Raw genomic sequence first — 13,250 nt, forward strand, 5'->3', positions numbered from 1 at the left:
TCTACTCTAGACTGTAGATGTTACACACATACAAATCTCGAAACACGGACATCATTTATCAGGTATAATAAAACAACTCCTAGCACCAACTCTGCTAAATGTACTACAGGTTGAGTATCCCGTATCCAAATATTCCGAAATACGGAATATTCCAAAATACAGAATTTTGAGTGAGATAGTGAAACCTTTGTTTTCTGATGGCTCAATGTACACAAACTTTGTTTAATACACAAAGTTATTAAAAATATTGTATTAAATGACCTTCAGGCTGTGTGTATAAGGTGTATATGAAACATAAATGAATTGTGTGACTGTAGACACACTTTGTTTAATGCACAAAGTTATTAAAAATATTGTCTAAAATTACATTTAGGCTGTGTGTATAAGGTGTATATGAAACATAAATGCATTCTGTGCTTAGACTTGGGTCCCATCACCATGATATATCATTATGGTATGCAATTATTCCAAAGTACGGAAAAATCCGATATCCAAAATACTTCTGTTCCCATTCATTTTGGATAAGGGTTACTCAACCTGTATATGTACAATGTATGTACTGTGACGGCAATGATCCAATGGACACTATACTGTGGGGCTGCTGTAATGTCTTTTTCAGCAGAGCAACTGTGTTTCTATGCTAACTGTGCAGCTGAAGCAAGTCATACAGAGATACCCACCGGCTTTGGCACTAATCCGCCACTTTGCGTATTAAGAGGCACTACCGGCCAGACCACTGAACACTGCACCAACCCTATGGAGGCACAGGATGTCAGTCTGAACATGGCCACCAAAATCAGTGCAACTGCGAAGAAAGTTGTAGTCAATGGCCACAGCTCGCCCATGTCTGCTAGCCACCTCCCAGTCATCTCCCTGGAGTGCACACAGGAAATCCCCTCTCTATAGGGGGAATTCAATTGGACGAGAGGTTTAGCGAGGTAAAAAACTCACACCCAATTTTGGATTACAGCGGGTATGCACGCTCCCAATAAACGCGATATCAATTAAGAAAAGTGGTTGCAGGGTTTTCAGCGCTGAAAACCTGCGGCGCGAGTTATAAAAAAGAAAAAAGATACTCACCTCTTCAGGGGTATCCCCTCCATCTTGCAACTGGGGAGGGGGCTGCTGGGAGTCCTGGAGGTTGATAGGAGGCTCCAGGGCTGCTGGGAGGATCAAGGCCTGATGGGAGATGTAGTTCTCCCAGCAGCCAGATCCAAGTGGATGACACTGTACAGAGGGATCACACACACTCACACACACCACTGCTGCAGAAGACCTGGCTCCCGACGTTGGATGAAGAAGACACTGCTTCGGTAGGTGAGTAACTGCTGACTAATTAAGCTAATTGAAAACTTCCAATTGCTTATTTAGTCATATGGGGGAATCAGACTTGCTCTGCAGGTTGCGGAAGAAAGGTACGTGCCCCATTTTCAGAGCCCTAATTGAACAGCGAAACCCTGCGGCAGCGGGAAATACCAGTCGCCGCATTTTTTTTTACATTTTCCCGCCTGCAATTTAAGTCGTTCCAGCGGAAACCATCGGACTGCATGCTCAGACTGAAAACATAATGTGTAAACTGGCTAGGGGTAATGGGAAATGTAGTTAACTTTAGTGCAGTGAATAACAATGAAAATCAGAAAAGTAACAATCCATAAAAAAAAACCTGAATAATCATTAGTTCGGTGGAAATCAATAATTAGCCACTTCAATTAGAAGACCCCTTTATTATGGCAGTCCATGATATGTCAGCTGTTCTACATTCCTGTGTAAACTGCAGTCTGTTTATAAAAAAAAGCTATTTGCACTTACTGCAGAGCCAAGCAAAAAGATACTGTCAGTTGCCAAAAGTGATCATTTACATACATGGAGCACCTGCAAGACACAAACCGACTGCCCCAGACAAAGAACTGAAGGGACTGCTGCCCAGCTCAGCTGTGGATTTCAGATTTTGTCATTACGCAACACACTTCACAATTAACTTGCAATGAAATATGAGAGTTCTGAAGAAACTGCCAAGATGGAATAATATTTTTCCGTGATTGGCAGCTCCTTTCAAGACACTTAAGTAGGTGCTGGGAAAGCAGACAAGAAGAAGAAATAGGTTGATTTAAATCATTTGTGGTGCTGATTAACCTTCTGAAAGATTTGGAATTCATTATAACGCATGCTGAACTGACACACTCCGCCATACACTATTTCCATGGCTACCGTCCTTGCACTGGCAGGCGAAAATAATGTCAGATCAGGGTACAGCAGCTTGATATGAAATACATCCAACTGCAGCTCCAAGGGTATAAAATAGATGGCTTGTTTGTGACTGTGGACAAAGGAGTTTCAGGAGCAGAAACCAGAGCAGAGCACTCCCAATATAGACAAGAAACCAAGGACATATATATTACTCAATTATTATGATATATTGGACTATCTAACCTTTGTGACACAGCCATTGCATTTTTATTATGTCTTGTAACAGAGATATATTGAGTTATATATGTGACCATGTCCTCTATTTTTATTTTTATTACCATGCCAAGAATAAAGATCCTGGGAAGCTATTAGTATAATAGCTGCTGCATAGAGAACAACCTTTTTTCTTAACTTTCAATTTTAAACGGGTGGTATTCAGTATGCCGGCTGTTGGGATCCTGGCACTCGGTATACGGGCACCGAAATCTCGACACCCGGCATACCAACAACTATTCTCCCTCTTGGGGGTCCACGACCCACCTGCAGGGAGAATAAATAGCGTGGCGGATATAGCGCACCACCGTGCCCGCAGCGTGGCGAGTGCAGCGTGCCTGCAAGGGGCTCATTTGCGCTCACCCAGCTGTCGGTATTCCGGCGGTTGAGCCCCTGGCGCCGGTATGCTGGCCGCCGGGATCCCGGCCGCCGGCATACCATACCTACACACTTTTAAACAAAACAGCTAATGAGGCAGAATCCTAATACTTGGGGAGAGAATGATTAACAGAATTTTAACGTATGCTGTTCAACAGCCACCACTACAATACTATACTGCATCTACAATGAGGGCTCATGTCCAGCTGAGTAGTTACATTTCCTAAGGCGTATACATACACTGACCAATCAGGAACGGACTGATAACAAACCATGTAACCTCAATCTACTGCAAATGCTAACAGAAATAAAAACAGTATAAAAGAGTGAAACTTTGTTTGTGCTACTGTTTATTAATCTAGTACGCAATGAAAAGGTGCATTTGTATTAAGCCTGGAGAAGTGATAAAGCAGTGATAAGTGGAAAGTGATAACGCACCAGCCAATCAGCTCCTAACTGTCAATTTACATACTGGAGCCGATTATCTTGTGCGCTATCACTGCTTTATCACTTCTCCAGGCTTAATACATCTGCCCCAAAGGGTGATGACAAATTGCATTAAAAAACTACTCAAGATAATTAATCATGGCATGTGTGGTGACATATTGTACCTCCCCTCAAGGAGATACTGGAGGGGAGTTCCAAGGAGTAAGTGCAAGGGGCGTGGTGGTGCTACCGTATCTGAGACATCATGGCACCCCCTTCCTGCTGTGTAGTGCCATGATCAACTGCTTCGAGCAGCAGGGCAGATTCTTGATGACACATTTCACCATAACACGTCAACAAACCCAGCCCACTTCACTACATGAATTGACGGGATGCAGTAGCCCCTGCTCTTGTGAAATTTGGGAGATGTGAGAATGAATCACGGTGCGCCACATACTGTATACTGGAGCTTTCAGCAGATTCAGTGGACCAGCCCCTCATCTTCCTAAATCAATCTATGCTACAGACCAGATGACACCCACATTATCCTTAAAATGTTTAAAGAACCCTTGTTACAGCTGACCACCAAATACACAACTCTTAGCCACATCCTTCATCTGAACTGCGACAAGGAAAAACCACAATTGTATCAGAATGTGAGCTTGCGAGCAGGACCCTCTTACCTCTTTTTCTGTGTTGATATCCAGTTTTGTTATAGAACTGTGTTTGTCCCCATCTGTAAAGTGCTACAGAATATGCTTGTGCTATATAAATAAATGCTAATAATAATTGCTTTCTATCGATGTAGCTATCGATTATTGGTTGCCCATCAAGCTGAACAGTAATGATGGATTTCTTTATACTAAATCCACAGTTACTGCCTGGTGTGCAATGTATTGTACCAGCTTCAGTCTAGTGACAAATGCCACTTTATTGACCACGCAGTGTCCCCTTATTGCCATGAGGTTTGTACAGATGTATCCTCACTTACTGGTTTCTCGTACGTGATTTAAACGCTCCGAGAAGAGTAGTGTATGGTACTTCGCTTTACATTTTGCATCTTCATCGCATCGTAGAGGCAGTAAAAAGGCGCTCACAGTGTACCACAGATGCTGGATTGTGACTGTAACCGCACAGGTATTGGGTTTACACACGCACAGAGTCTGAGATGAAGCACAACAGAATTTAGCATGAGAAAAAGCCACGGCCGATCACATTGGAGCCTTTATTACACATGACTCAGTCGCGTCTAAATGTACAAACACTACACACAAATCTAATCAGTGTAAGCTAGCAATGTAGTTTGTCAATCCCAGTTGTTTTATTTGTGTGATTAAGATTTTGAGCGAGACAAATGCTTGGCGCAGCTGAGTCACATGGGACCTGAAGCGTCAAAAAGGGGCTATTTGGTGCGACTGAAGCCACAGTAAGAAAGGACACACCTATACCTCCATATCTACAGCAAACGAATTACTCTCTAATGTCAGGCCGATTGTTCCCTTGCATTTTTCAGTCTCATCGTGTCCCCGCATTGCCAGCAAAAATGCCCGACCACCCCTTTCACATTCCCGTGTCCCTGAAGTATAAGACACATACTGTACTGTAGGTATCTTTTCTGGTTGACAATATATTTTGTCTGACTAACTTGTCTATCCCAAAAATCTCAGTGGTAGAAAAATGTGAGGATAGCTAATGAGGTGTGAGGAGGCGTTCAGTATGAAATACCAGCCATCAGTATACAGACAGCGGCATCCCGGCCACCAGTATGCCGGCAGCAGGGCAAGCACTAGAAAGCCCCTTGCAGACTCACTGCGTTCACCACACAGCAGGTGCGGTGGCTCGCTGCTCCCGCCACAGGTTATATTGTCCCTCTATGGGTGTCGTGGACACCCACAGAGGGAGAATACCCGGTGGCTTGTATTCCAGCAGCGGCATTCCCTGCTAGTCGGGATTCCGGCGTCGACAGTGTGACCTCCGGGATCCCGACCAGCGGCATTGTAACCACTTTCCATGAGGAGAGGGACCTCGCTGGACTGTGATACGAACATACTCACATTGCAGCCGTCTCAGTGATGAAAGAACTCACCGCTGAACAAAATTACAAGCAAAATTGGTCCCTATTAATTTCAATGTCAGCTAATAACATTGTTTCTATGCTGGGAGAATACCTTTTAGGGTTGGTGAATATATATCTGGGTGGCAAAACAGGTATCATAATTTTCATAACTTGGATAAGGAAAAATGAATAATAGAAAATAAACATATCTATAAGATATTGCTGCATCATACATGCAAGGTGAATGCGCACCAGCCAATCAGCTCCATTATGTAAATGGGCAACGCATACCTACAGGTGTGTCCTCATAAATCTAGCTCCAAAAAGGTCCTCATAAACCTAGCCCCATACGGTGTGAGCTGCGCCGAGCAGTGTAGTGTAACTTTTTCTTTAAATTTGCGTCTTATTGAGGGGCGTGGCTTCGGTGGACATGGAGTAGCACACAGGCTGTGTGTCTCTCCAGCTTTAACATCCTGCTACCTCATCCTGTATCCCCCCCTGGGCCCGAAAACTACCCCACTGCCCGCCTAAACGTGTGAGGGAGCCCCTGTGCCGTTTTGGGACCCGCTCATCCCGCTCCTGCTGTGGCCGGGCCGTTTCTGTGTGGCGAGCTCCTGGGTCTACTGGATCACGTGGGACGCCGCTCCGGTCTCCCCGCGCTGTCCGCTCCCTGCCCTACACGCCGCCTGTCTCCGTACCTCCTGCACCCCTGCGAGTGGATCTGCGGCCGGGACAGCGCCGGTGTGAGCTCCGCCTGCCTCTGCTTCTGCCCGGGTGGGTGTCTGCCGGTTCTCCCGCTGTGACGCTGCCGTGAGTCCCGCTGCTGCTCTCCTTCTCCTTGCGGCTGTGGCCTCTGCCCTCCAGCTCAACTTCCGGTCCACGCTGCGGGGGAGACAGTGCACAGCCTGGGAGGTTTATGTGTGCCCTAAGTGCAGTTCTGCCCCACAGTATACAAAGGCATTTATTTCTGCTGCATTAACCCCTGGAGGGCCTACTTGTCTGCTGCCCTATTACCCTGTGATCCCTTGGGACTCGGAGGGGCAGCCTGCTGCGGGGCTTATCTGGCCACAAGTTTGTGCTGCATGTTTGATGTACTGTGCCTCATTGCTGCTGGCGACTGGACGATTCTGATATACTACTTCTGCCCAAGCGCAGTCACTGGTCAGTTTTGATATACTACGCACTTTCCTGGTCGGCAACTGAACGGTTTTGATATACTATACTTCCAGCGGGCAGCGACTGGACAGTCCTGATATACTATATTCCCTGTTCTCCCTCAGCCAGCTGAATATGATGGTCCGCCAGCACCAAAATAACGCGACCGCGACAAAATTCGAAAAATTTGCTAGAAACCCTCCGGTCCGGCCCCACCGTAGGGAGGATGTGCAGTCGGCCTCCTCACCGTCACCACCGTCGCCTTCCAATAGATCCTCGTCTGTGGAAGCTTTGGATGCTGCACTGCAGAAGGTCCTAGAGGCGGTCACCGCCAGCGAGGCCCGCCTGGCTGACGATCGGTCAGGTCCAGGCGGACCTATCCATTATACATCCAAGACCTGCAGCGAGTGCGGGAAAGGGTCGGTGAAGTTGAAATGCGCATTTCCACGCTGGAAGATACGGTCTCGCCACTTGGTAGACGCACCTACTCTCTGGAGTCTCAGATGACGGAGGTGCACAAGAAGATGACGGATATGGAGGGGAGACTGCGACGGAACAATGTCCGTTTTGTCGGCATGCCTGAGAAAGAGGAGGGTGCCTCCCCCGAGAAATTTCTTAAACGCTGGCTGTTGGATGCGTTTGGAGCGGAGGAGTTTACCTCACACTTTGCAGTGGAGCGCGCTCACAGATTCCCGATGCGGCCATTACCTCCAGGGGCACCTCCCCGTACGTTCATAGCCAAGCTCCTTCATTATCGCGACAGGGATGCGATTTTGAAACTGGCCCGCACCAAGGGTCCTCTCAAATGGAACGGATCTCCGATTTCAGTTTTTCCAGACTTTGCTATTGACGTTCAAAAGGATAGAGCTCAGTTTATACCGGTGAAACGCAGGCTGCGAGAACTGAATATTCCTTATGCCATGCTCTTCCCATCCAAGCTGCGGGTGGTTTCAGACGGAAAGACTAAATTCTTCATGACTCCCCGTGAGGTGTCAGTTTGGCTGGACAGACGCTTTCCGGCTCGGAGGGCGTTAACCGCTGATTGAACTCCTGTATTTATGTTTCTCTACTAGCCGATGTTTTGACCCCTGAATATCTGATGTGTTATTTCTGGAGTGTGGTTTCGGGTGGGGGTCTCATGTTGACAGGCCATCGCTGGGATTAGTTGGTTCTGGGGAGATTGGGAGAGTGTTAGTTGATATTATTACACTGTGGGTTTTTTTTTTCGCTCTATACTGTAGGTGTTTGTCCCGATATACAGTTTTCAAGGGTTTCAATGCTATTTAGTTGGGGTGGTTGTAGCGGTCTAGGGGGTGGGATTCGAGTTTAGCTGGGAGACTATTCTGTCCTCAGGTCATTATATTCTTGGCCTCCTTTTGGTTATAGGAATTGGCCTTGTTTGTTATCGTTAGTATTTGATGAATTTTGTTTGTTCGGGAACCAGGTATGCTGCAAGTTTTAGGTGGTATACGGGGTGGGGGTGGGGGTTATTTTAGGCTGTTAGTATTGGTTTATTTTTAATTTTTGCTGTGCACTGTGCTTGTTTCCGCTATGTCTATGTCGCTGTTGGCTGCGGGCGTACTTTTATTTTTGTTTTTGATTGGTGCTGGAGGTGGCTGGCCGCGGGTAGTCAGCAACATTACAACGATGCATTGCTATGGCTTTGGTTAGGTTTCTGTCATGGAATGTGCGGGGAATCAATGACAAAATTAAGCGTTCCCTGGTGCTTCGACAGATCAAGCATTATGCCTCGGATATAACTTGCCTGATGGAAACCCATTTAATGGGTACTAAGATTATGTCTCTTAAAAAACCTTTCATTCCATGCATACCGCAGCGTCCCGGGGAGTGTCGATTTTGATTAGGAAATCTGTTCCCTTTGCGCTAGATTCTGTACAAACGGATCAATGGGGTAGATATGTGTTTCTCCAGTGTAAAATTAACTCAGTCCCCATATTATTGTTGGCTATATATGTGCCCCCTCCGTACTCTCATAACGTGCTTAAAAAGGCGTCTGCCTTTATGGCTGCATCCCATGGGATAGCTGTTGTGTGCATGGGTGACTTCAATAACATCTTAAACCACGAACTGGATAGGTTGTCTGCGGCATCCTCCAACCCACAGCCTAAGCGATCCCAGTTTGCTGACACTGTCTCTGAGTTGGGTTTGATTGATCCCTGGAGATTGAAGTATCCCGACTTGAAGCAATACTCATGTTTTTCACACTCTCACTCTTCCTTCTCTAGGATAGATTTGGCTCTTCTGTCTCGGGAGATATTGCCCAAAGTCCAAAATGTCAGATATGAGACTAGGGGTATTTCGGATCACTCCCCTATATCGCTGTATATTGACTTAAACTGTCAGCGAGGCCAAGCAGTGTGGAAATTTAATCCTTTCTGGCTGACGCATATGGCTGAGGGATCCGAATTGGAAGCTAGCTGGTTGGAATTCTTTGCTATGCATAGAGACGCCACTGAGGTGTCTCTGCTGTGGGACACTTTTAAGGCTTATATGAGAGGAACGTTGATTAAACGGGTAGGGAGCCTTAAATCCTCCTTTAGTAAACGTGAGGCTGACCTGGAGGCCCGGGTTGTTGCTTCAGAAATTACCTATGTGCAAGACGGCTTGGATGCCTCTAAATTGGATTGGCTCCATGCTCAGGGTGAATGGAAGGAATATCTGTGGGGGAAAACCCAGCACAGACTTCTCTTCTCCTCGCATGTCCAATATGCTACTGGGGATAGACCAGGCTCTAATCTGGCTAATCTTGCGAGAGGGGACCGCTCCTCTCATACTGTAGTGGAGGTTCTGAATTCGGCCGGGTCGGTACTGGACCGCACCCCCCAGATTGTGGCGGAGTTTGTCTCATACTATCAAGCACTATTTAGTTCCAAATTGACCTGTTCCCCGCTAGAACTGAGTAATTATTTAGATGGAATTCAATTGCCCTGTATCTCCAGTGAAGCCAGGGCTCTTCTTAATGCTCCTTTGCCATTGGAGGAGATTGAGATGGCGATCTCTGCCTCCCCCGATTGTAAGGCCTCTGGCCTTGATGGCATTCCATCAGAATTATACAAGAAACATACGAAAAAATGTTCCCCTCATTTGCTTGACTTATTCAATAAAATTTTTGCCCAGAACATGCTTCCTCCGTCTATGGCAAGGCTTTGATTATGGTAATTCCCAAGCCAGATAAAGACCCCCAGGAGGGTTGACTCATACCGTCCTATTTCCCTGCTGCCCATGGATGTTAAAATCTTAGCCAAGGTTCTGGCTTCCAGACTTAATAGGGTTATCACCCAAATTATTCACCCTGACCAAACGGGCTTCATGCCTGGTAAGTCCACTGCTGTTAACTTGAGGCGCCTGTTCACTCATTTTCAGGTTTCTCGGGGGGAGGCCCGCTCTGCCGTTATAGCCTCTTTAGATGCTGCAAAGGCCTTTGACTCGGTGGAGTGGGCCTTCCTATGGGAGGCTATGGGTAGGTCTGGCATGGGTCCCAACTTTATCAGCTATGTTAAATTATTATATTTCCTGCCCGTGGCCAGAGTCTCGGTGAACGGGTTTGTATCGCATTCCTTCCCCTTGCCCAGGGGAACGAGACAAGGCTGCCCTCTCTCCCAGATTCTGTTTGCCATTGCCATTGAACCTTTGGCATGTTTGATTAGAGCTACTCATGATATTGTGGGTATTAGGGTGGGCGCTAGAGAGGATAAGATAGCATTATACGCTGATGACCTCTTGCTCTTCGTGGATGATTATGTTTCCTCCTTGCCAAAACTCCTTGATTTGATAACCAACTACGGACGCTTCTCCGGGCTCCAAATTAACTGGGATAAATCCACCATTACTCCACTTAGAGGCACGGTCCCGGTGGCCCCATTGATCCAAACCCCGCTTAAATGGGTAGATTCTTTCAAATACCTGGGTATATGGGTATCAAATGACCCTAGTACCTACGTTTCCCTTAATATTGTGCCACAGATGGTGTATCTGCGCTCGAAGGTCAAGGTTTGGGGAACTCTGCCCCTGACTGTTACTGGTAGGGTCAATTTGGTGAAAATGGTGTATTTGCCTAAACTCCTTTACGTCCTCCAGCAGTCCCCTATATACATTGCCTTAAAAATATTCAGACAGATTGATAGTCTGCTGTCTTCCTTGATTTGGGCCAGCAGGAGAGACTTGACATCTTGTACAGACCGAGTGTGTTGGGAGGCTTGGCTCTCCCTATCTCTCGATTTTACTACTACGCTGCGCAGTTGGCGCATATATGGGAGTGGGTGACACAAATGCTTTTGCGGGTGTATCCTGACGGCTCTCCATTGCAGATGCTGCTCTGTGGGAACCCAAAAGTGTCCAAGATCCCTATAATAAAACAGGCCATTCTTGTATGGAAACAGGTACATGTTATCCTATTGGGCCAAGGTATTGACCCAGATACTCCTCTGGACAATGCTTTTGGCTTTCCAGAATTGGCCTCGCTGCAGACTGGGGAGGTGTGGGGGAGGTGGGGGGGTGACATCCCTGGGACACTTGTATAACGATGGTATACTGAAATCCTTCCTGCAACTCCAACAGGATTACAGTGTACCCTCCTCTCATTTCTACCGCTACCTGCAATTGAGACATGCGATTAACGCACAATTTCCCGTTACTCCGATGATTACTGACTCCCCGGTCAAATCTCTCCTGCAATCCCTGGGGAACGGACATCTGGTGTCCAACATTTATACAGGCGTGCTTCGTTCTCACTACTCTGACCCGTTATCCCTTCTTTGCAATAAGTGGGAATCTGACCTGGGTGCCATTTCTGATGAGGTATGGGAGGGTGCTTTATGTTCTCCACGATTCTCTACTACCACCACTAGATACCAACAAATTCAACTGTTTATATTACACAGAATATATATGACACCAGTGCGATTGAACCGTATAGGGGGTACTCATTCCACCAGATGTCCTAAATGTGGTAGTCTGAACGCAGATTTCTGGCACATTATCCGGCTTTGCCCCAATATTGCTGTATTCTGGTCAGGGGTAATTAACGCCCTGGTGTCGACTGGAATTCCCTCGTCAATATGCTCCCCGACGACATGTGTGTTATCAGCTGTGGAGGAGGATGCCCTGGACCCCCCTGCCAGAAGATATGTAATTAATCTATGTGGCCTGGCCAAGGTGTGTATAGCCAGGCTTTGGCTAGCCAAAGATACGCCCACATTGCGGTCCTGGGTCTCACTTGTAAACGATACGGCCTCACACGAGAAATATGTATACTTAGCTAGAAAAGCGAGGAAAAAGTTTCAAGACCTGTGGGGTAGATGGCTTGAATCTCCATACTCCCTGAACCGGAATGTCTGAGCGCTCACCATTGCGAGCTCCGTATCTAGATATCTGGGGGACTGGATATGTAATTGAGGGCTAGAGTGGGTCTGTGAACATGGATGTGAATCGTGTGAGTTGCCTATCCTTTCTGTGTGTTGCTCCTTGGCGCCTGCGGCCGGCCGCTCCTTTGCCCGTGATGTTGCTATGTGATTGTTATATGATTTTGATTTGTTGTCACAAACGAATATGTATATGGTATAATATATTTGTGCGCTCCATGTTAACCTGCGAATTCAGTCCTAATTCGTAATTTCTGTCTCGGAATTTAAGCCTGCACCTCTTTCTGATAGAAATGTATGTTACAAAGGATGGGAATCTGCGCATTCCCTAGGATAGGATTTGTTCTGGTTTAGTTTTTGTTTATGTTTTCTTGGAATACAGAAAAACAATAAAAAGTATTGAATTTAAATTTGCGTCTTATTTACACTACAGGCGCAGTGAAACAGCACTCAGTCTGCACCAGAGACACTGGGCTGCAACTTAAACTGCACAGGAATTAGTTTTAAATATGTACAAAGTTGCAGCTGAAGCACGCGAGAACTTGGCATCAGAAAAAGCCATGGATGCTGCATCGTAGCACTTCACATACAGATGCAGTCTCATTCACGCACAGATGTACAAATGTCACATATCAAATTAATCAGTTTAGTGTTGTGAAGTAGTTTTGTCGCATTGAATTGCAAATGTGAGCAGAAGACACATGAAAAAAATGCTTGATGCAAGCTGATTCGCATGTGACTTGGTGGGCACACGAAATCGCACAGCCGAATTTGCACAACACCCACCATGCTTTAAGGCAGTGGGATCTTGCTCAAAGGTGTTCACTACCCCATAGGGTAGCGAGCACTTTTGAGCGAATAGGAGTGTGAATCGCACTGTGCGAAGGGTGTGAGTCTGGCTGCCGCTGCCAATGTTTAAATGCCATGGCAACAGCAATTCATCCCTAATTGAATGACCCCTCCTTGGTAAACTAAGAAAGACTGTTTGACCCAACTGAGGTAAGTGTATGAGGATACATCTGTACTAAAGGCTACAAAGTCATAAGTGGTTTGACACCACATGTTTACCTACTGTATGAAAGCGGCCCTCCAAGTTTTTTTATTTTCCCAACTTTATCCCTACACTATAAGAGACAAGTCATACTAATAACCCCATTCCAGAGTGAACTCTGCACTGCATCAAGTCCTAGCTGTTTGTTGTTATGTTTCCAGTCTGACTGAGTTCTCAAGCCACTACTTCCCTAAGTTCTCCTGAAACTCCTTACTGATTATAATGTGCTACTTTATCACACCGCATTATATAATGAGAAATTTTATAATGTGCTTTCACAGTATAGCACATTATAATGAGATGCTTGCAAACAGCTCATGCTACTAACAATGGTCTACTTCTT

The 13,250-nt window shown here is 46.2% G+C and overlaps 1 protein-coding gene across 2 annotated transcripts in view; it reads right to left on the reverse strand.

Annotated features, from left to right (window-relative positions):
• ANO10 (anoctamin 10) overlaps nt 1-13,250 on the reverse strand; it is a 565,272-nt gene that overhangs the window by 377,571 nt on the left and 174,451 nt on the right. The window lies entirely within an intron of this gene.

The sequence above is a fragment of the Pseudophryne corroboree genome, chromosome 5 (assembly GCF_028390025.1).
Source record: "Pseudophryne corroboree isolate aPseCor3 chromosome 5, aPseCor3.hap2, whole genome shotgun sequence".
Taxonomy (NCBI): Eukaryota; Metazoa; Chordata; class Amphibia; order Anura; family Myobatrachidae; genus Pseudophryne; species Pseudophryne corroboree.